This window comes from Pinus tabuliformis, chromosome Q, assembly GCF_031772625.1.
Source record: "Pinus tabuliformis cultivar Carrire ecotype Pingquan chromosome Q, CPIR1, whole genome shotgun sequence".
Taxonomy (NCBI): Eukaryota; Viridiplantae; Streptophyta; class Pinopsida; order Pinales; family Pinaceae; genus Pinus; species Pinus tabuliformis.
Window position 1 is genome coordinate 622,357,080 of NC_142296.1, and position 25,795 is coordinate 622,382,874.

Here is a 25,795-nt window from a genome sequence, read left to right on the forward strand (position 1 = left end):
AGGGCCACACTGTCATCAGTAAAAATGGGATTGAATAATATTCCTCTATATGAAGGAGATGAAGATCTGAAAAAGAACTTGTTTGTTTGTGAGAAGTTTTGGGAAACCAATGATATTACAGATGAATATGAGCAAATGGCCTAGTTCATAGCCACTCTCTAGAAGAGAGCACTAACTTTTTTTATGAATATCACAAAAAACCAACCCAAAAGGAAAAATGATATTAAAACAATATTTTTCTCCTTCTTCAAAGCACAAGATGCTAAACATCTTACGGCTCAAAAACTTAAATAAATTAAACAATGTCCACATGAGATAGCAAGAGAGTATGATAAGTGATTCAAAGATATATTAAGCCAAATCCTATTTTTTATTGAGGAAGCACTATTAGTTCAATGGTACATTGTTGGATTATTGCAGAAAATCTGAGGGCCACTAACAATGCACGAGGTACAATCATGTGAAGAAGCCCTTAAACTAGATCAATGCATTAGAACATATGACAAAGGGTAGTTAAGCAACAGAACGACTAACAATAAATTGGAAGAAAATATTAAACAACTCCAAAGTTCATTATTGGAATTGTCTCTCCAAAAGTATACTATTTGGTGCATAAATTGAAAAACTGAGGGGCATACTAATGATAACTACAAATTCGAATTACAATTATTCCCCCCGAAAAAAAACCTAGTTTTCTTATTCGAGAGCTGCATTCTAATCTAGGGTTTGAGTCAGGGTTGGAAGCTGGTGACCATGGCGGGTCGTGGAGGAGGGAGTTCTGCTCCCTCCTACAATCACATAGTCGCGAACAGAAACAAGGAAACTGATCTGCATCACTTCAAGAAACCAACAGAGGGGATTACTGAGGACACTAACACAGAAAAAATTAAAACTCATGAACAAAGAGAAAATCATGAGGAAGATAGCAGGGAGAAGAGGAAAGAGGGCAGCAGTCAGAAAGATGCACCTTTGAGGGCGACAGGGGGCTGCAAACCCAAGTTGACTATCACTCCCCGGGTCATTTTAAGTGACCCAACACTACAGGTGCACAGAGATCACATGGTGGAACACGCGATCATATGCAAATTTATGGGGACCTGGCCAACGGAGAAGGCCTTACATGCATGGATAAGGTACCACTGGAAACCGAAAGGAGAAATAAACCTTCACCTTGGATCCAAGGGTTTCTTCACAGTGGTGTTCATGAGCTTAGAAGATAAAGACAGAGTGTTCGAGGGAGGACCCTATTTTTACGCTGCTGTAGGCCTGTACATGAGACCTTGGGTGATGAGCTTTGTCCCAGAATGAGAAACATTCACTTCAGTACCAGTATGGATAAGGACTTACTCCCTTCCTTTAAATTATTGGCTGTCAGAGTCTCTAAAGGCTATTGGCAATAAACACAGGCATTTTATAAAGATATCAGATACAACATTAAGAGGCAAATACACTTCCTTCGCCTGGATCTCAGTGGAAATGGACCTATCTGGGGCACTCCCAAACGAGATCATTTTAGAAGTTTATGATGAGGAATGGGTGCAGGTGGTCGACTATGAGCATGTCCCATTTAGGTGCCTCAAGTGCCATGAACATGAGCACCTATATAGAGATTGCCCATTAAACAAACTGGAAAGCAACAAAAAAACCACCACAAGCAAAGAACCTAAGGGTTTCACTAAGGTGGGTGTAACGGGAAAGGATGAAAGCAGCACCAAAAGAAAATCAACGAGGACGGACCACTGAGCCATAATAGTTTCAAAACATTAGAAGAAGAAATAGGAAACAATGCGGAAAACTAGAAATGAGAGACTAAGACCAATGAGAAGGATAGGGATACGAGCGTGGAGGACAAACCAGGAAGCAACTAGCAATAGGATGATATAGCAAGCAGTGTGGAGCTCAGCAGGGACCATAAGATGACCCCAAGGGAGGCGGGAACAGACGATCATGAACAACAGGAGATTCTTGAGAAGGAAAACTTGGATCTAGAAAAGTTTATGGAGTAGGGCATTACCAAAGGATTTGACTCCCTGCCAAAAGATGAGTTTGATAGGATTCAACAACTCTTCGTATGGAGATCCCAAATGAAAAGCTCTAGAGTCAAAAGAAACCATGAAAGCCAATAAAATAGAGGGGTGAAGACAATGGAGGATACACTGGGGCACTCTTCCAAGAACCCGGGTAGGAAAAGAGGAAGGAAAAGATAGAATGAGCTACTGACAGAATGTGGAAAACTCATGATCAACTCAAGTAAGATGAAAGATCTCACTAGTTACTCTTTTACAAACCTTTCTTAATGAAGTTCACAACCTGGAATATTAGGGGCCTAGGAAGTAAAAGGAAATAAAGAAATATCAGCAGTAGAATAAATGAAGGAAAACCAGACATGGTTTTCATTCAAGAAAAAAAATGCTCAATGGATAAAATCAGAGAAATACATAGCAAATGGTTGAGCAGGTATGAGTATCCAGAGGTTAAGGTAGACAACTCGACAGGAAGGATTCTCACGCTTTGGGATCCCCAAAAACTTGGAATCCTAGACGCGGAAGCGTCCAGGAACTATCTTTCGCTGGTAATACAACCTGTGGGTGATAAGGAGAGTTACATGATTACAAATGTCTATGGTCCTCAAAAACTAGAAGACAAACTCAAGCTTCTCACTTCCCTTGAGGAGCTAAAAGAGAGATATCCTAATATACCCTTGATTCTGGCAGGGGATTTCAATATGATCAAATCTCTTACAAAGAAAAAAGGGGGTACCAAAACACTAGGCAGAGACTCCATTGCCTTCCAGAACTTCATAAATAACATGAGATTAGTGGATGTTGAAACAATAAATGGCACCTTTACTTGGAACAACAAGAGAGGAGGGGCTTCTCAAGTTGCCTCCAAACTAGATAGATTCATGATCTCAAAGGACCTAGTTCTCACAAGCCCTAACATGTCAGTGTCAATCCTTCCTTTTGGAGGCTCAGACCATTGGCCTGTCCAGCTTGAAGCCACCTTTATGGGCACACCGAGGAACAGACCTTTCAGGTTTGAAAATGTCTAGCTCTCTCACCCTGACTTCACCAGCAATATTGATAAATGGTTGATGGAAGAGTTGCCCTTTCAAGGAACCAAAATTTTCATGCTACAACAAAGACGTAAACACATTAAAGTTAAACTCAAAGATTGGAATAAATAATAGTATGGTAACATTTTCGAAGCCAAAAAATAAGTTGAATAGACACTTTAGGGGATTAATCAGCTATGATCATAGAGGGCTTTAACAAGGAAAGTAAATCTCAAACAGATATTCTTCAGAAGTAATGGGATGACAGATGCAGCAAAGAGGAGATTTTCTGGAGACAGAAATCGAGAGTACAGTGGATTAAAGAAGGGGAAAGAAACACAAAGTTTTTTCACAAGTCAACTTTGAGTCACAGGTCACACAACAGAATTCTAAAACTAAAATATTCTCAAGGGAAAGAGCTTGTCACCCACAAAGAAATGGAATCTGTCCTATTACAACACTTCCTCACCATTGCAAAGGAGCCTCTCTTAGACAGGTCACATTTCATTAACAAATTCACAAGGTATATTCCCAAGCTTGTCACAAGGGAAGACAATCATAATCTCAATAGGCCAGTATCCGAAGATTAGATCAGGGAAGTTATCAACGAGATGCAAAATTGGAAAGCTCCTAGCCCGGATGGTTTCAATTCGAATTTTTCAAAGCATGCTGAAAAATAGTCAAACAAGAAATCCTTGAGGTGGTGGAAGACTCAAGAAGATCCAAATCGGTCCTAAAAGCTCTCAATGCCTATTTTATATCTTTGATTCCAAAGCAAGAGAAAGCCATCACACCGGATAGATGCAGACCCATAGCTTTATGTAATGTGGTGTACCAAATTATTTCAAAAGTAATTGCTAACAGACTCAAGCCACATTTTCCAACTCTCATATCAGAGGAGCAAACTGGTTATGTGGAAGGAAGACAGATCCTCAATAATATCATACAATCTCATGAGATGGTACACTCTCTGAAAAGCAACAAGCAAGCTGGTATGATCATACAGCTTGACCTAGCGAAAGCTTATGACAAGCTAAGATGTTCTTACATCAGGGCAGAGTTGAAAGCTTATGGTTTTGAACACAATTGGATCAGATGGGTTATGGCCCTTGTATCCACAGCTAGTTTCTCAATCCTGCTTAATGGCTCCCCTAAAGAACCTCCATGCCTTCTAGGGGACTGATACAAAGAGATCTGATCTCCCACTTCCTCTTTGTGCTCATGATGGAAGGGCTAGGCAGAGTGATAAAAATGGCAAGTGCTGAGGGAAGAATCAAGGGTTTGAAACTCACCACAGATGGAGTGACCTAAACACACCAACAATTTGTAGATGACACTATGCTGCAAGGCATTCCCACAGTCAAAGAAGCCAAAGCTTTCAAACAAATATTTAATGACTTTGCTATGGCCGCTAGTACAAAGGTAAGCCTTGACAAATCAAAAGTTTTATTTCTTAACACTGACATTTTTATTCAGAGAAATATTACTAGAATTCTAGGGTTCCAAAGGGATCAGCTACCCTCTAAGTACTTGGGAGTTCCCCTCACAGACAAACCTCTAAGCAAGGGAGTGTGGGAGCTGGTCATTAACAAACTTCATGATAAGGTCAGGAAATGGACATGCAGATATTTAAATTTAGCAAGGTGCCTTATGCTCATAAAAGCTATCCTACAGGCCATACCCATTTTCATAATGTCCGCTCTTCCTCTTCCTAAAGGAGTTTTACAACAAATCAGGAACATTCAAAGAGATTTTCCCTAGGATAAAGGGGAAGAGAAAAAGAAGTGGGCTTTTGTAGCTTGGGAAGAGCTATGCAAACCTAAGGCCCATGGAGGTTTGGGGCTTCATGACCCAAAAACCTTCAGCAGAGTTTCGGGTGCAAAGCTTTGGTGGAGGTGGCTCAAGGAATTGGCAACCCCATGGGTCAAGATTTGGAAACCGAAATATACAAGAAATTGGCAAGAAACAGATCATATTCATGTGTATGGGCTTATCAAGGGCTCCCACATTTGGAATCTTGCTTGGGAAAATAGAGGCATTGTCCGGCAGCACAGCTTCTGGGAGATCCGAGATGGGAACCTGACAAGATTCTGGGAGGACAACTAGGAGCAAGAACCAAACCTGTTTAGGGAAGAACTAATGGATCTCAAGAATGACACTGACAAAAAAGGTTTATACATGGTCAGTGAATTCTGGGAGTAGGTAAGGAACAACGACAAATGGAGAATATGGAAGGATCTAGGCTACAGGGAAGACAGCCCTTTGAAAGCACAAGCAAACTCTCTTGCTATGGACTTGGAACAAAGGAAGATTTTGGTTTCATCCTTGCCTGACCAACTAAGATGGGGAAGAAACACAGAAGGTAACTTTAACCTAAAAGAAGCAAAACAAATAGCCCTAGGGTTCGATCATCAAAACCCTAATAAGGCATGGAAGAACCTTTGGCAGAACCCGCATTGGATGAAGATAAAGTTGTTCATGTGGTCAGTTCAACAAAAGAAAATTCTAACTTGGGAAAATCTTTTGAAGAAAGGATTTTTTGGCCCATCCAAATGCTATCTGTGTGGCACACAAGAGGATACGATGGAACACTTACTCAACCTTTGCCCCTTCACCTCAACATTGTGGGATTGAGTGGCCTTAGTCTTCAGGCAAACTAACAGGGATGGCCTCAGTATCACCAACACTTTGAGGAATTGGAGAAGGAAATTTTTAGGCAATGAGATCATCTACAATGTTTGGACTCTGGTTCTAGTCTTCTTAATCTGGGACATCTGGAAAGAACATAATGGTAGGATTTTCAAGGGCAAAACAGGCTCAACTCATAACACTATTGCAAAGATATTAAGAAAACTCAAAGACATTGTTGGTGCCTTGTTAGGGAGACCTCCTGAGAACCCAACTTTGCCCCAAGACACTCATATACTACTGCAGTTGGGTCTCCATTCGATAGTACCCCAATGCACACACAAGGATGTGAGTCGAATAAACGTTGGTAAAGACTTTTGGCAACCTCCCCCTCATGGTTTCTTGAAAATTAACATAGATGGAGCCTCTAAAGGAAACCCAAGGAAGGCGGGTTTTGGTGGGGTCATCAGAGATGAGTAGCGGTGCATAAAGGGCATCTTTTATAGTAATTTGGGAACTGCCACAAATAACATGGAAAAGCTCATGGCCTTAGAGCAGTGCCTGGAAATACTAATTGAGTCAACTTCTCATAATTTCATCATCAAAGCAGACTCAGAATTGGTTATTAATGCGGCCAAGAAGATCTACAATGGGAAAGCACCTGGAAAAGTATCAAAAAATTAGAAACTTTTGCAGGTCTTTCAACATATTCATTCCCACCTACAAACCCTAAGAACATCCAGCTTCGTTCATGTGCGGAGAAAAGGCAATATGCTAGTTGACCGTCTGGCAAATGAAGGAGTGATTTACAAAGAAATTTATAGCAGGTATGAATGGGACTCGATACCCTCGGGGAAATTACGTGAGGATTGTCAAAGACAGACGAACAAAGACATGGAAAGCTTCCAAACTATTAGGGCTGAACAAGAAGGAAGACCAATGGAAGTAGGAGAAAGCGGAAGTGTAATTCCTTTTAACCGTTAAATTCAAAAAAATAAAAAAAGAAAGGAAAAAAGGGAGAAGATAAATGCTAAAAACAGAGCTTTCCACAAGGGAGAAGCACTAGGTAAAAAACAGGTTTCTTCGTGGGTCATCGGCCACAGATCTTGACAGCCTGAGTAATCTAATGTCCATTGGGTGGAAAAGAAATCAACGGTTAACCAGCAAAGCAGACCCAATGCTCTTTAGTCTAACAGTTTATAATCCTCATTGGGTCCGAAAAGGAAATTATAGACCGTGAAGGTTTCCGCTCTGAAATCGCGAAGGACCGTAAGATCAATTGTCAGGCTCCACAAGTAATCAAAGCTTAATTTTCAAAACGGACCCGAAATTTCATAAACCAATGGCTCATAATCATTTCGGGTCCGTGAACAAGGTACAAGGGGCACATGTTGCCGAGATGAGAGTGTTGATGATTGTCAGATCTCACGAAATCTTAGATGGTTTCGGATTAGTTTCGGTTTATGTATTTGGTTACCCTTCATAGGGTGAGCCTTGTTGATCCTTACTTTGTAATCCTATGTAACATATGTAATCTTTCTTGCGGTTAATATAAGGCCCCACTTTTATTTGACCAAAACAAAAATGATAACTACAAATTCGCAGACTGTTTCGACCAAGATGCTCAATGAGTTTAGTGAAATGTATACTTTGACATTTTCCAAATTGTGTCAAATCATACTACTAAGGAATTCCATTGTAATTTGCATAATGCTAAACCAAAGTGGTGTTCCATGTGAAAATATATTAGCCACTTGATGCAAGAATGTCAGTTGAATGTGAAAAATAATCCCAACTGTCATGTTGTGTACCATACTCAGGCTTCAGAATAGTACAATGAACCATCTATACAAGGAGGAAGATGAAATGGAAGAGGATGATACGGTGGTCAATGTAGAGGTTATAATGGTAGAGGACATGGTCATGGCTGAGGTTGAGGAAGAATTTATTGCTTTACATGTTAGCAAGAAGGCCACACAACACCTAGTTGTCCACTCAAATACAAGGCCATCTTACTATTCCGTAATATGTGTGGTTTAGGTGATCACTTGTTGGAAGATTGCCCTAAAATTCTTGAAAAAGTATTGAATAAAAGAGTTGTCAATCTATTATAGACTATCCCAAATAAGGATTTCTTGAATCTAAAAAATCTCCATGTTGTTACACGATCAAGCACAAGACAAGAAAATACTCCTTAGAATCTACAAATTCTTCGGTTGCCTAAAACAACTGCTAACTACCGAGACATTAGATAATTTTGGAGGTATAAATGGGCCCCTAAGAAAAATGTACAACCAAAATAAACTTTATAAGAACCAATAGGATTTAATATGATGATGTCAACCATGGGGGGTGATTCACCATTTTTGGAGTAAAAAAGTAAAATTATTAAAAAATAACAAAATAATAAAACTATTTTTTCAACGTGGATTTTCAACTTATATCCCTAAAGTCTTACTTAAATTTCGAGTTGTTATACTCGTTGGATGCAAAATTCAATTCCTCATCCAAGGAGTACCCATGTTGCATAATTTCTACGGACCCTCCTACACGAAAAATGATAAATACATGAAAAATGTGATTGCAATCACATTTTTCCATCTATTACTCGTTTTTTGTATAGCACGGTCCATCAAAAGTATGAAGCATCAGTACTACTTGGATGAGGAATCAAATTATGCATCCAAAGAGAGTTCCCGCTCGAAATTTGAGTAAACCGATAGGGAGATAAGTTGAAAATTAGAGTTGAAAAAGTAGTTTTTTCTTAATTGAATTAAGGTTTCTGTGATCCATATCAAGTTTTTGAGACAAGTTTTCGACTATAATCACATCAAAATTCATTTGTCAATGCATTTCGAAGCATCAAGTGTGGTTCATCACCGGGACAAGATGAAGAATTAGATCCAGGAAGCAAGTTAAATAGTGAGATCAATCCATTCTAACGGTTAGAAAAACAACTACTTTGACCAAGAGAAACGACTAACTTTGACTGGGCTTCAACTACAATTGACAGGACCAAGAGATTGGGACAAATAATTATTAATTAACTAATTAGGTTGTTTATTGGATTTATTTAAATATATATGTCTATAAATTCTTTTAAACATGTTTATAGTAAAATTAATCAAAAACTTAAATATATATAGATATAGATATATGCATATATATTAAAAATATGAAAAATATGTAACTATCTCAATATATATAAAAAGTCATTTATTATAAGTACCATGTTAAATTAAATAAGAACTAATTAGAAACTTGAAAACTTAAAAATATATCTTCTAGTTAAATATTTTATATGTTAATAACTATATTAGATCAATTTTATTTATAATATGGACATGTAATCTAATATTATTTTATTATTTCCACTATTATTTTATACTTTCCTTAGGAGGCCCATTTTAGACATCAAAGTTCCTCTAATGCATGTAAAACCATAATGAGGCAATGAGGAAAAAAATATAATTCTTTAGAAATGAAGTCAATACTCAGAAACAAACAAATGATATGTCACTCGAACAATTTCTAGGATTATTATTGGAAGAATAATCAGATGGTCGTCTTGTCAAACTTTTGAATCTATTAAAGAATTGTAATGAAGGTAGAAATCAGTATGGGAACTTGTGGTATATTTCATAAGGAAATAATATAGATGATTATGACCCCCAAGTCGACCTAGAAATAAATGGATATATGGTCAATCAAGTTGTCATCGATTAATTTGGGTCGCAAGCCAATATACTTCCAAGAGGGACATGGATTAATCTAGGAAAACCAACTCTTTACAAGACAACTAACTATCTCAAATTACTTGACTAGTGGTTCATCGAACCGATTAGAACAATATGCCAAGTCAAAACATCTATTATGGGAATTTTAACCTTTGTCAATTTTGAGGTTATCAACTTAGTCAACGGTATCCCATCTTACCCAACACTAGTCAAGAGACCATAGAGCCAAAGAATGAAAGCTAATATATCCCTAGAGAAAGATAGAATTAACCTAAAAGGTAATAATAAGATAATAATTATTCGTCTTGACCTCCGAGAAGGTAAACCATGGGTCAAGCCATGGGAAGAAGATTAAAAAAAGGTGATTATATCAGGTCTTGCATGAAGAAAAAGATAATGTGGATCCTAATGCATTCGGAGAAATTCTAACTGATTCCCCACTTTCCATAGGACAAAACTCTAATACTGTGTTCTATGAATAGAAAATGGAGAATTATGAGTCTAAGCCAAAGAATGTTGTATAATTGAAGCTATACTAAGGAATAAGTTTTGTTAGCCCCCTAATTTTCTCTCTTTTTTCCATTTCCCCTTCCTAAATCATAACCATTTACCGTTGTTTCACCTCTCTTATACACCCTCATCTTGCACCAATCCAAGAATGATGACATATTTTGTATAAACTTTATTTTTCATATTTTTAATTCAACTTAGAATTAATTAATCATTTATTACATGATTTCTTGCTTATAATCACTCTTTGTAATGTATCGTTATCTCCAATGTTTATTTAATAGTCAAAGCACTTACCGTGACCGCTAATCCTAGTGGAGGATCGGATCTTGCACCGTTGCCAACACAGCAAATCCTTGCAGCAAATCCGAACCTCCTTGATCACCGCCTCGTTTTAAGCAGCTTCAACAATGACAGAAAGATTGATCTAAGGCAACCGAGCTTCAACCTCAATAGCAAGATCGATCCAAAGGCAACCGATATCAAAATTATGAAGAACGAATAGCTAGAGATTGGCTATAGCTAGTTTTGTTAAACTGTCTAATTTTGAAGGCCTAAAAGCTAAATTCTGCGTTTGTTTATGTAATCGGTTGAACAATCTATTTTGGCCTTTGGCCAAATATCTATATAATGAAGAATGTAAATAGGATGAGTATATTTTTTCGATACAAGTTTTTGTATAGAATACAGATACAGCCAGAGAGGTGGTAACAAGTTGTTGTATTTTGTTATCTCCCGAATCTGGGTTAGATGATGTATTAACGCATGTACTTGCCTCAGTGAATTAATAAAAAGGGATCTCCACCTCATGTTTTGTAAATCGCATCTCTGTATTTGAAGCTGATGAATTGATTAAAGTACAGAGCAACATTTTTGTTTGAAAGAGAAACACATTGGTTGGCTAGGGCGCAACCAACCCAGCACGTTTACCCTATTTCCTATTTCTTGTAATTTGTGTTTATATTGTCAAGTGTGATTTAATTTCAAGCACATGCATTCATGTCTGAGTGAAAGTGGATCCGTTGTGTGAAGTAGCTAAATTTCCTTTTCCTGCACCTGATTTCATATTAGTTTTCCCCGCCTGGTCCAAGCAGGAGAAATAAACCTGCACCAGTGCACGTTGGTGTGATATTTCCTTTTCTGCAGTTTTGATTGGTTGGTTTTCCCCGCCTAGTCCAAGCAGGAGAAATGAACCTGCACCAATGCATGTTGGTATGATGCAGCAAGCCTTTCTAGTCTACTTCCCACAGTTTCATTTCTTTCATTAAACACTTTATGACAGGATAAATGTATATGGATTGTTTCTTTATTTCTGCACTCTGTCAAGATCAGAAACATTCATTTTTTATGTGTGCAATTTGATTTAACAGTATAATAGCACTTGTAGTAACTAAGCACTCATTTTAAGAATTAAATGCTAAGTGCAAGAAGCTCTGATCCAGTGCAAGAACTAGTTTATTGCTATGGGATCTTAGTGCTTTTAGTAAAGTAAAATGCCTTTAGTAAAGACACCATTTATACCTTCTGCATAAATCTTTGTTCCTGCACTAGTGCAAGAAGACTACGATAGTGAAGGACAGTTTATTGCAAGAAGGAAATCTCTAAAGGAGCAGGTTTAAAGGGCCCGTCTGATGAGACTGCTAAGTGTCTCCGCTAAAGAAAAACACACACTCAGTAGTTAAACAATAGTTAGCTAGAGTGATTGCCCTTTATCTTTAATTCCCTCTTTGAAAATGCATTCTTCCTTGTTCCAGTCTTAGATTATTTTGATGGTTCAAGTTGCCTTTTTCTCTTCTTAGTTTGATTTTGCAATATTTCCTTTAAAGAAAGTAGGGATTTATATTAGAAAGATTCATACCATCTCTGGCATTGCCTATGCTTTGTCTCTAAGTTTACGGTCCCCGGGTTGACAAATTAAGTGTTGAGGAGTTTGCTTAAGTGTAATTCCTACACCCAACATTTTGGCACCGTTGCCGAGGAGGCGATTTGATTTGGTAAGAATTTTCTAATTATACAATAGAGGTAAATTTTCCTTTATTTTTACAGTATTGTTTGGAAAAGCTTCTTTGAAGGAATTTTACTGGTGTTGATTGATTTCTGACAACATTTTTACTAGAAGTTGTTTGTTATTTTTGTTTCTTTTCTTGAAATGAATGCCTAGAAAAGGTAAGTGTTCAAAGCCATCTAAGGGCCGAAATAATTCTGAAAACAAATCTCATATTGGGTCTCCTTCTGTGAGCAGGAAGCCCCAATCCAATTCAAACCCATCACGCAGGAAAAATCCACCTGGATTCTGGTGACCACAGCTTAGGTGTGGTTCAATCTGTTGTGAGCAAAAGGGGAACAATGGCAGATCATGTGGAAGGGACTGGTGAAAACCATGTAACTAGGGAACAATCCACTTTTGTGTTTCCAATTGTGGACCCTGATACTGTGGTGCAAATGAAGAATATTCCACCATCAACTCTCCCTCATTTCCATGGTAAAGTTCATGAAGATCCTGACTCTTTTTTATTCGAGTTTGATATTCTATGTAAAAGTTATGATTATTTAACTGACACTCAGAAGCTAAGATTATTTCATGTTACTCTCAAGGTCTCAGCTCTACACTGGTTTATGGGGTTAGGAGGAAACACTATAGCATCTTGGGATCATATGAAGAGAGTGTTTCTGTCTAAATATCAAGAATATTGCAAAACTCGAGACATGCAGGATGAGATTTTTACAATCATACCAAATGATGATGAAACTCTTGAAGATTACCTCGAAAGATTTCTATATATTTTACAAAGGTTGAAACTTAAGCTTGATTCCAGTACTATTAAAACCTTGTTCTTAAGAGGACTTACTGATAATGCTAGAAATAATTTAAATCTGTTAGGACAAGGTGATATTTCTCAGCAAACTTTTGAACAAATTTGCGAATTATGCAGGAAATTTTCAAGAAATCAGTATAGATCTGGTAGAGTAACTCGAAACAGAAATAGAAAAACTGAATCTACTGATGCTATGATTATTGGACTAAAAAATAAAATGGAAAACATGAAAATTGATATAACGAATACTATTACTAAACAATTGGACTCTTTAAAATTTCAGCAAAAACTCATGAAGGAACAAGAGTCATTATGCATTTTCTGTCCTAAATGTAGAGACAAGTATCGTCCTAAAGAGTAACCTCTTAATTTGAAAGAAACTAATAAGTGTGCTATTTGTGCAGAAGACCATGTCACAGAAAAATGTCCGTCTATACCGACTTAAAGCTGTATTTACAGGGGGACAGCCTGAAGCTGAATACGTGTATGCTATGGGAGCAAAGAGAAATTGGCCTCAGGTAGGTGCACGTATGGCTCCTGAATTTTCTCCACACTATTTTGGTTATAATTCACTTGCATATTCTTATCCTAACACCAATCAGCAATGGCAGTATGGGAATCAATATCAGCATGCGCAACCTTCTCAACCATGGCAACAAGGTTGGAGAGGGCAAACCCATTCTCCATACCCCTACCAGCCACCCATGCAGTCATATCCATCTATGCATGCATCTTATTCAATGCCTCAACTTTCAAGTCAATCTACTCCACCATTACCTTTATCTCCACCTTTTCGACCTCCTCAGTTGCCTGCTCAATCTGTGCCCAATCCTAACAATAATAAAGTAGTGCAAATGATCTTTGTAACAAACCCACCTTTACCATTCGAGTACCAGTCTATTCCAGTTGGGGTTCATGATATTCAATTAAGATCGAGAAGGACTGTAACATCAGAAAATCAGAAGCAACCTAGAGTGATTGTTAAAGAGAAAGAAGAAGATGAAACTCTTAACCATTCTCTGAAAGCTGTCACTAAGTAGCCCTTACCCTCTAAATCCTTGCCATCTTCTTCCAACCAGCCTCCCTTCCTAGAGAGACTAGTCATGGAAAGAAGTGAGCCTATTTCTGAGACTAGCTTGGCATCAAAACTTCGAAATCTTTTCATTAAGATACTTCTGCTCAAGCCATTAAAGAGATCCCTATTTGTACCAAGATTATTAAGGAACTCTTTCTCAAGAAACCCAGGAGGAAGAGATTGGAACCCCAAACCATTCAATTTGTTGGTAGGGCAACATAGTTGATGATGGGATGTGTGTCTATGGAAAAATATACTGATCCTGAAAACCCTGTCGTCTCAGTTCATATTGGTAATGTCCTTGTCTCTAATGTTCTTATAGACCTGGGGGCATCCATTTATGTCATGACTAATCAAACCATGAATCAACTTCGTTTATCTCATATTCGCCCTACTCCCACCGTGCTTGAATTAGCGGATAGATCTAAAATTAAGCCAGAAGGAGTATTGGACAATGTGATCATCTCATTAGATTCTTGAGAATATCCTACTGATTTCATTGTGCTATAGCCAAAGAACCCAATAGGAGGACATCCCTTGATCTTGGGTTTACCATGGCTTGCTACAACCGATGCATATATTGGATATCGCTCCGGTGATATGTATATTTCGCATGGAGATTCTAGGAAGAAAGTTACCTTATACCCCCTACCAAATCCATTCAGGAACTTCAAGATACTTTATGATTGGATCCAAGCAGTGATGAGGAGACTCAGCCCATTTCCCTTATCCATCATTATACTAGGCCTTTACAAGAAGATGAGATTCAATATTTCCTGAATAACCTAGACACTATGCCTAATTTTGAGCTATTAAGCCAGATTTTCAGCCTAGATTTTCAAGATCATCATGGTCTTCATTCTTCTGTACCACTGCATTTAACCACCCCCTTCAATACTCCTGAGCCTGATACTACTCTTGTTGAGATTAGCCCCGGTAAATCCTTACATATTAGTTCAGATTTGGACTCATCTCGGCAAGAGCAGCGTGTGAATTTGTTGCAAAACCATCTTAGTGCCTTTGCATGGGGATATGAAGATATGAACGGTATTCCTCCTAAAACTTGTACACATCATATCTATATTCAGGAAGGAACTTGACCTATATGACAACCCCAAAGGCGAATGAAGCCAGCTCTAAGAGATATTGTGAAGCAAGAAGTACAAAAACTATTGGATGCCAGTTTTATCTATCCTATTTCTGACAGTCGATGGGTCTCTCCATTAGTGCTAGTACCTAAGAAAGATGGAATATGGCATATTTGTATTGATTATCAAGAATTAAACAAAGCCACTCTCAAAGATTATTTCCCTCTTCCTTCCATTGACCAGGTGCTTGATACCCTTGCAGGAAAGAAATATTTTTCCTTTTTGCATGGCTTCAGTGGTTATAACCAGATACAAATTGCACCCAAAGATCAGGATAAAACTACTTTCACATGTCCATGGGGTACATTTTCTTATATAGTGCTTCCCTTTGGTTTATGTAATGCCCCGACTACCTTTCAAAGGGTAGTCCTGGCCATTTTTACTGATATAGAATTTGTAGAAATTTATATGGATGACTTTTCTGTGTTTGGTGATTCTTTTCAATAAGCTCTCGAAAATCTAGAAAAAGTACTTCTTCGTTGTCAAGAAGCCCATCTCGCCTTGAGTGACAAGAAATGTATATTAATGTGCAAATCGGGAGTGGTAATTTGCCATTTGATTTCTGGTAAAGGTATCCAGGTTGATCTAGCAAAGATCGAAATCATTCTGCATCTTCCTGCACCCAAAAATCAAAGGGAAGTAAGAGGTATTTTAGGACATGCTAGTTAATATAGGAGATTCATTAAAAAAAATTCTAGGATAGCTACCCCTCTTTTCCGACTTGTAGCTAAGGATAGTGAATTTTCTTGGACCACAGCTTGCCAACAGTCTTTTGAAACATTGAAGGAAAGGTTAGTACATGCACCAGTTTTGAGAGGTCCAAACTGGTCCCTGCCTTTTCACATTTCCTTTGATGCTTCAAATTTGGCTATTGGCACTCCTTTAGGACAAGAGGAAAATAAACAACCCTATGTTATTTATTATATTAGTAAGAATTTGCCTTTTGCTGAATTAAATTATACAGTTGCAGAGAAAGAGTTTTTAGCTGTAATTTTGCAATTAATAAGTTCAGACACTATATTACAGGATATGAATTATTTGTACATATTGATCATTCCGTGATCAAATATTTGATGAAAAAGCCATTGACTAGTGGTAGAGTGACTAGGTGGTTACTATTGTTGCAAGAATTTAATATTACTATTGTTGATAGACCAGAAAATCTAATTTGTCGTAGCAAATTTTCTTTCTAGATTAGATAATCCTAGTGATGTAACTCCTGTTAATGTGATTTTCCAGATGAACATATTTTTGCTATGTCAACAGATTCCCCATGGTTTGCTGACATTGTTAATTACTTGGTTACTGGGAAAACACTACCCCGCTTGTCCACTCATGAAAAGAGGAGTATTGTTCAGAAAAGTGCTGCATATTCCTGGATTCAAAGAGATATCTTTTACACTGGTCCAGATCTGATTATCCATAGGTGTGTAAGAGAGGAGGAAGTGTTTGACATATTGAAATCTGCTCATGATGAACCTTGTGGAGGCCACTTTGCTAATAAGCGAATTGCATATAAAGTATTGCGTGCTAGTTACTTTTGGCCTTGCTTGTTTAAGGATGCCAAACAATATGTCAGGAGTTGTGGTAGTTGTCAGCGAATGGGCCAGCCTAATCAAACCAATGAAATGCCTTTATGCCCCCAAGTTATGATTGAGCCATTTGAAAAATGGGCTATTGATTTTATAGGGCCAATAAATCCAACATCATTAAGTAAAAAGCATATCTTGGTTTGTACAGATTTTGTTACGAAATGGGTAGAAGCTAAAGTTGTTTCTTTTGCTACAGAAAAAGTTGTTGATTTTCTTTTCACTGAAATCTTTACTAGATTTGTTGTGCCTAGAAAAATTGTTTCTGATAATGGTCCACAGTTTATTTCTAATCTGCGATAGGGTGTGATGGAGCAATATAAGATCCGGCACAAGAAATCCACGCCGTATCACCCGCAAGCAAATGGCCAGGTGGAATCCACAAACAAAGTGATCGAGTCCATTCTTACAAAGACAATAAATATGCATCAGAAAGACTGGGCTGAAAGATTACCAGAGGCTTTGTGGGCATACAGAACCACTTGGAGAAATAGCATGGGACATACACCATATGAGCTGGTATATGGCAAACAAGTTCTGTTACCAATTGAATTCCAAATCAAAACTTTCAGAACTGTAGTTCAGTTAGGACTAGATCTCTCTGAGGCACAACAACAGCGTCTTCTCCAATTAAGTGAGTTATATGAATTTCGTAGGGATGTTGTTCAGCATAACATACTAATTCAGTAGCAACGCAAAAGGTGGCATGACAAGTCTATTCAAAAAAAGCAATTCCAACCAGGTGAGTGGGTGCTCCTTTATGATTCTAGATTTAAAATCTTTAAAGATAAATTCCATACACGTTGGATGGGACCTTATGAAGTGATTCGAGTATTTGAGAATGGAGCAGTAGAAGTTAAAACTATTGATGGACAAAATTCAGTATTCTTGGTAAATGGACACAGGTTAAAAAAGTATTTTCAGCCACTTACCAAGAAAGATTTTACACAAGTCCAACAACAATTCGGGATGGTAGTGGTGAATGGTAATACCAACCTTTTGAGGACATGAATTCTTCTTCTTCTTAAAAAAAAAAAAAAAAAAATTAATAATAATAAAAAAAAAAAGTAAAGAAAAAGCATTTTCCTATAATTATGAAAATCAGTTCGCTGACATGGTTGCAGAAGGATCAACCTGAAAACTAGCTTGCTGGCAGGAAGATCAAAAATTTCTAATAAAAAGAATATGTTGCTTGATATTTAGATATGCTAGCGACCACCAAGTAAAAGCAGGTTCAGTAGAACCAACCTTTATCCAATTGGGGTAATTAGAATGGATATTTTTATTCAAGTAACACTTAATTTTTGTTGTAGTTATTTTCTTTTTCTTTTTCTTGCACCAATGCAGGCAGACCTTCTAGAAAATTTTCTTCCTTTCTTCATATTCCACTTCCATAATATTCCCTCAGTTTTCTTCTTTAATCCCAGAATGATTAACCTTCCCACATTCTTCTATTTACCATGTCCGCTTCAAAAAAATCCCACTTTACCCTTGAATTTTTTTCCCTATCCAACTTCTTTTTATTCCCTCTTTTGGTACTATTCCTGGAATCCCTGTATCAAAATTCCTTCCCATTCTAAAATTTCCCTTTTCCCACTTCTTTGTTCCTCATGAATTCATTGCAGGATCTCGCGCACAAAGAGCAAAAGGATATGCTCTGAAGCATCAAGAAAGGGCGAAGCAAATTTCCAGTATAAGTTGAGGAAGCCATGTGGAAGTCCAACCTATATTTTATTTAAATTCTCTGTTCTTTTTTAGATATTATTCTTGCACTAGTGCAAGCGTGTTGTACTATATGATAAAGCAAGCAAAATGGTAAAAGCATAATAGCATAAATTAAGCGGTGCAAGCATACTAGTGCAAGCATGCACCCTGTCAGAAACATAGTACAATGTGTTCTTTTCATAACATACGTCATATGAAATTGGTCATCATGAAAATTTATAAGAAGTCCTTTCACTTAGCCGATGAGTACTTGTGCTATCATACTAACTAGGAGAAAATTATTTAAAGTACAAGGTGTTTTTAAGTTCGGAATCATGATCATTTTTAATGAATGCTAATTTCTTTTTTGAATTATGAAGGAATGCAGAAGTGTTTAACTGTTGCTTGGACATAATTACCCCTTTCCGCCATAATCCTATATGTCCTTCACTCATAATGATTACCTCACGTAGCCATTAAAACACCGCCGCAAGTACCAATCTGGCCTGATCCCAAAGATGTCGTGCATCTAAGGCGAATGAATGGGTGATAAGGTGGAAAGGATGGTGGACAGTTGGATCCCTATTTATACGAACCGATTTTCCCAGTGTTGCATGTAAAATTCTTAACTGTTCATAGTCGTTAAGCAGCGATGCCACCTATTCGAAACGAACCCTCATCTCTCACTAGGGTAGAACAGACTGCCGACTATAGCAATAGTCTTGCACTATTGTGAGACTCAGGCTTTATTTAGTTCTTGAAGAAGTTTTATGGGCATGACAGAGAAGTGGCTTTACAGTTTGCCAGAAGTTTCAAAAACGGCCGAGTAAAAATTGGGCCTATAAAATTTGAAGTCACAAAAGAATTTATAGCAGCAGAAAGGCTTGGAAAATATTGGTGAATAGTGGTTTAAAAATTAGAAACTAGAAAGGAAGTGATGGCAACGTTTCATCGTCGACAAGAAGATGGAGGTAAATTGGAAGGAAGGAGTTTCGTGCAGTGCCCTGCTGGGACAGTGGCAAGACCTCCTTTTCATCCTACAAAAGTTTGTAACCTATGAGGGAAGATACTCCCGCACTTTTGTATATCATTTTAGGATGTTGCAGCATTTCGAAGCCACCTGACACATTCAGTGGAGGATGAATTTCCCCTACTTTTTTCTTAAGATCTTGGAAAAAATGGCTAAAGGTGTGCGGCATGGACGGGCAGACCAGGCTGACACAAAGCTATATCACCACGGCCTGATAAAGATCCTGGTCCTGAAATAGCTAGAAGTTAAAGGCATGACTTGGGAGGTGCTGTTGAAACAGCTACATAAAAAGACAGTTGTCGGAAAGGAGACAGAGGACCCCACCAGCACAAGCAAGGGCCCGAGTAAGAATGAAAAGGGGAGTCCTTCTTGCACCAGTGCAAAAAGGAAACGATCTAAAAAAGAAGAAAAGGCCCCATCTTCAAATAAGAAGACAGCTAGCGCACCTATTGAAGAGACTCCATCCATGACACCAGTAAAAGCACAGCCCCCTATGGATGACAACCTGTCAATCCTTTCGGACGCATCAAAATTTTCAAAGGTCGAAGATGACACTCTGTTGGCAGATTTCATTAAAAAGCCCTGGAAAAATAATAAAAGATTTGATGCAGTCAAAGAACCATAGTCCCCACAGGGTGTTGAATCCCCTCCTCGACTAGTACAAGAAGAAGCACCAGTACAAGAAGAATAACTACAAGAAGAAGAAGCAGAAGAAGAAGAACCAGCAGCAGAAGAAGAACCAACAGAAGAAGGAGAAGCAGGAGAAGAAGAACCAGAAGAAGAAGAACCAGAAGAAGAAGGACCAGAGGAAGAAGAATTTCCTGATGTATTCATGAAGGATACTGAGGTCCCTGAGGAAGACACAGCCCCTATCAAGACAGAAAAAGAAAAATATTTGGTAACTCTTGTTGCTCGGGTAGTTGAACTAGAGCTTCAAGTGCAAAACCTAGAACAACTTATAGCTAAAGCGCAGGAGGATAAAGAACATAGTAGAGGAGAATTGACTATGGAGATCCAGATAAAGAAAAGAGAAGTTAAAGTCTGGAAGTACTGAGCTACGCAATGTTTCAAGAAACTTAAAAAGGTGACAAAGAAACTAAAGAATATCAGAAAGAAGAAGTCTGAAACATTGCAGGCTGATGTCAGTATGTCAGAGCAAGATTGAGCTAGAATGCTCAAAGTTTTGAAGTTTTTTGCAAAGTTAGAGAGTTGCATGAGGACACACAACAGTTTAAGGATGGGAGGATGTTAGCCCCCTAATTTTCTCTCTTTTTGCCATTTCCCCTTCCTAAATCATAACCATTTACCACTGCTTTACCTCTCTTATACACCCTCATCTTGCACTAGTCCAAGAACGATGACATATTTCGTATAAACTTTATTTTTAATATTTTTAATTCAAATTAGAATTAATTAATCATTTATTACATGATTTCTTAATTATAATCACTCTTTGTAACTTATCGATATCTCCAATGTTTATTTGGTAGTCAAAGTAATTACCGTGACCATTGATCCTAGTGCAGGATCGGATCTTGCGCCGTTGCCAGCACAACAAATCCTTGAAGCAGATTCAAACCTTCTTGATCACTACCTCGTTTTAAGCAGCTTCATCCATGACAGCAAGATCGATCCAAAGGTAGCCGAGATCGAATTTACGAAGAACGAACAGCTGGAGATTGGCTACGGCCAGTTTTGTTAAACTTTCTAATTTTGAGGGCCTGAAAGCTAAATTCTGCGTTTGGTTATGTAATCGGTTGAATGATCTATTTTGTCCTTTGGCCAAAGATCTATATAATGAAGAATGTAAATTGGACAAGGATAGTTTTTGGATAGGAGTTTTTGTATAGAATAGAGACACAGCCAGAGAGGCGGTAACAGGTTGTTGTATTTTGTTATGGCCCGAATCTGGGTTGGACGATGTATTAACGCATGTATTTGCCTCAGTGAATTAATAAATTCACCTCATGTTTTCTAAATCGCATCTCTATATTTGAAGCTGATGAATTGATTAAAGTACTGAGCAACGTTTTTGTTTGAAAGGGAAACACGCTGGTTGGTTAGGGCCCAGCTAACCGAGCATGTTTACCCTATTTCCTGTTTCTTGTAATTTGTGTTTATATTGTCAAGTGTGATTTAATTTCAAGGACATGCATTCCTGTGAGAGTGAAAGCAGATCCATTGTGTGAAGTAGCTAAATTTCCTTTTCCTACACCTAATTTCAGATTGGTTTTCCCGCCTAGTCCAAGCAGGAGAAATAAACCTGCACCAATGCACATTGGTGTGATATTTCCTTTTCTGCAATTCTGATTGGTTGGTTTTCCCCGCCTGGTCCAAGCAAGAGAAATGAACCTGCACCAGCGCATGTTGGTGTGATGCAGCAAGCCTTTCTAGTCTACTTCCCGCAATTTTCTTTCTTTCATTAAACACTTTATGAAAGGATAAATGTATATGGATTGTTTCTTTATTTCTTCACTCTGTCAAGATCAAAAACATTTATTTTTTATGTGTGCAATTTGATTGAACAGTATAATAACACTTGTAGTAAATAAGAACTCATTTTAAGAATTAAATGCTAAGTGCAAGAAGCTTTGATCCGGTACAATAACTAGTTTCTTGCCGCAGGATCTGAGTGCTTTTAACGAGGAAAACTAAAAGCTCTTGTAGGAAGTAAAACGCCTTTAGTAAATACAACATTTATACCTTCCGAATAAATCTATGTTCCTGCACTAGTGCAAGAAGACTGCGATAGTGCAGGACAGATTATTGCAAGAAGGAAATCTCTAAAGGAGCAAGTTTAAAGGGCCCATCTGATGAGACTGCTAAGTGTCTCTGCTAAAGAAAAACACACACTCAGTACTTAAACAATAATTAGCTAGAGTGATTTCCCTTTATCTTTAATTCCCCCTTGCAAATGCATTCTTCCTTGTCCCAATCTTAGATTATTTTGATGGTTCAAGTTGCCTTTTTCTCTTCTTATTTTGATTCTGCAATCTTTCCTTTAAAGAAAGTAGGGATTTATATTAGAAAGATTCGTACCATCTTTAGCATTGCCTATGCTTCGTCTCTAAGTTTACGGATCCCCCGGGTTGACAAATTAAGTGTTGAGGAGTTTGCTTAAGTGTAATTCCTGTACCCCACATTTTGGCACCATTGCTAGGGAGGTGATTTGATTTGGTAAGAATTTTCCGATTATACAATAGAGGTAATTTTTCCTTTATTTTTGGAGTATTGTTTGGAAAAGCTTGTTTGAAGGAATTTTACTGGTGTTGATTGATTTCTGACAGCATTTTTATTAGAATTTGTTTGTTATTTTTCTTTCTTTTCTTGAAATGAATGCCTAGAAAAGGTAAGGGTTCAAAGCCCACTAAGGGCCGAAAGAATTCTAAAAACAATTCTCATATATGTTCTCCTTCTATAAGCAGGAAGCCCAATCCAATTCAAACTCATCATGTAGGAACAGTCCACCTAGATTCTGGTGACAACAGCTTAGGTGTGGTTCAGTCTATTGGGAGCAAAAGGGAAACAATGGCAAACCATGAAGATCATGTGGAAGGGACTGGTGAAAGCCAGGTAAGTAGGGAACAACCCACTTTTGTGTTTCCAATTGTGGACCCTGATACTGAGGTGCAAATTAAGAATATTCCACCATCAACTCGCCTCATTTCCATGGTAAAGTTCATGAAGATCCTGACTCTTTTTTATTCGAGTTTGATATTATGTGTAGAAGTTATGATTATTCAACTGATGCTCAGAAGATAAGATTATTTCCTGTTACTCTCAAGGACTCAGCTCTACGTTGGTTTATGGGGTTAGGGGGAAACACTATAGCCTCTTGGGATCATATGAAGAGAGTGTTTTGTCTAAATATCAAGAATATTGCAAAACGCGGGACATGCAGGATGAGATTTTTACAATCATAATGGATGATGATGAAACTCTTGAAGATTACCTAGAAAGGTTTCTGTATATTTTACAAAGGTCGAAACTTAAGCTTGATTCCAGTACTATTAGAACCTTGTTCTTAAGAAGACTTACAAATAATGCTAGAAATAATTTAAATATGTTAGGACAAGGTGATATTTCTTAGCAAACTTTTGAACAAATTTGCGAATTATGTAGGAAATGTTCAAGAAATCAGTATAGATCTGGTAGAGTAACTTGAAACAGAAATAGAAAAACCGAATATACTAATGCTATGATTATTGGACTAGAAAATAAAATGGAAAACATGAAAATTGATATAATGAATACTATTACTAAATAGTTGGACTCTTTAAAATTTCAGCAAAAACTCATGAAGGAACAAGATTCATTATGCATTTTTTGTCCTAAATGTAGAGACAAGCATCCTCCAAAAGTGTTTCTTCTTAATTTGAAAGAAACTAATAAGTGTGTTATTTGTGTAGAAGACCATGTCACAGAAAAATGTCCCTCTATACCAGGACTTAAAGTTGTATTTATAGGGGACAACCTGAAGCTGAATACTTGTATGCTATGGGAGAAAAGAGAAATTGGCCTCAGGTAGGTGCAGGTATGGCTCCTGAATTTTCTCCACACTATTTTGGCTATAATTCACATGCATATTCTTATCATAACACTAATCAGCAGTACAGTATGGGAATCAATATCAGCATGGGAAACCTTCTCAACCATAGCAACAAGGTTGGAGAGGGCCAATTCATTCTCCATACTCCTACCAGCCACCCATGCAGTCATATCCATATACACATGCACCTTATTCAATGCCTCAACTTCTGAGTCAGTCTACTCCACCATTACCTTTACCTCCACCTTTTCAACCTCCTCAGTTGCCTACTCAATCTATGCCCAATCCTAACAATAATAAATCAATGCAAATTATCTATGTAACAAAAACACCTTTACCATTTGAGTACCAGTCTATTCCAGTTGGGGTTCATGATATTCAATTAAGATCAGGAAGGACTGTAACATCGGAAAATCAGAAGCAACCTAGAGTGATTGTTGAAGAGAAAGAAGAAGAGGAAACTCTTAATCATTCTCCGAAAGTTGTCACTAAGCATCCCTTACCCTCTGAATCCTTGCCATCTTCTTCTAACTAGCCTCCCTTCCTAGAGAGACTAGTAATGGAAAGAAGAGAGCCTATTTCTGAGACTAGCTTGGCATCATAACTTCAGAATCTTTTCATTAAGATAACTCTGCTCCAAGCCATTAAAGAGATCCCTATTTGTACCAATATTATTAACGAACTCTGTCTCAAGAAACCTGGGAGGAAGAAATTGGAACCCCAAACCATTAAATTTGTTTGTAGGGAAACAAAGTTGATGAGGGGATGTGTGTCTATGGAAAATATACTGATCCCGAAAACCCTATCATCTCAGTTCAGATTGGTAATGTCCTTGTCTCTAATGTTCTTATAGACCTGGGGGCAACCACTAATGTCATGACTAAGCAAGCCCTACTCCCACTGTGCTTAAATTAGCAGATAGATCTAAAATTGAGCCAAAAGGAGTATAGGACGATGTGATCATCTCATTAGATTCTTGGAAATATCCTACTGATTTAATTATGCTACATCCAAAGAACCCAGTAGGAGGACATCCCTTGATCTTGGGTCGACCATGGCTTACTACAGTCGATGCATATATTGGATGTCACTCCGATGATATGTATATTTTGCATGGAGATTCTAGGAAGAAAGTTACCTTATACACCCCTGCCAGATCCATTTAGGACATTCTAGATACTTTATGGTTGGATCAAAGCAGTGATGAGGAGACTTAGCCCATTGCCCTTATTTATCATTATACTGGGTCTTCACAAGAAGATGAGATTCAAGATTTCCTGAATAACAGAAACTATGCCTAATTTTGAGCTATTAAGCGAGATTTTCAGCCTAGATTATCAAGATAATCATGGTCCTCATTCTTCTGCACCGTTGCATTTGACCACCCCCTTGAGTACTCCTAAGCCTGATACTACTCTTGTTGAGATTAGCCCCGGTAAATCCTTGCATATTAGTTCAGATTTGGACTCATCTCAGTAAGAGAAGCTTGTGAATTTGTTGCAAAACCATCTTAGTGCCTTTGCATGGGGCTATGAAGATATGAAGGGTATTCCTCCTAAAACTTGTACACATTATATCTATATTCAGGAAGGAACCAGAATTATCCGACAACCTCAAAGGCGAATGAATCCAGCTCTAAGAGATATTGTGAAGGAAGAAGTACAGAAACTCTTGGATGTCAGTTTTATCTATCCTATTTCCAACAGTCAGTGGGTCTCTCCATTAGTGCTAGTACCTAAGAAAGATGGAAGATGGCGTATTTGTATTGATTATCAAGAATTAAACAAAGCCACTCTCAAAGATTATTTCCCTCTTCCTTTCATTGACCAGGTGCTTGATACCCTTGCAGGAAAGAAATATTTTTCCTTTTTGGATGGCTTCAGTGGTTATAACCAGATACAGATTGCACCCGAAGATTAGGATAAAACTACTTTTACATGTCCATGGGGTACAT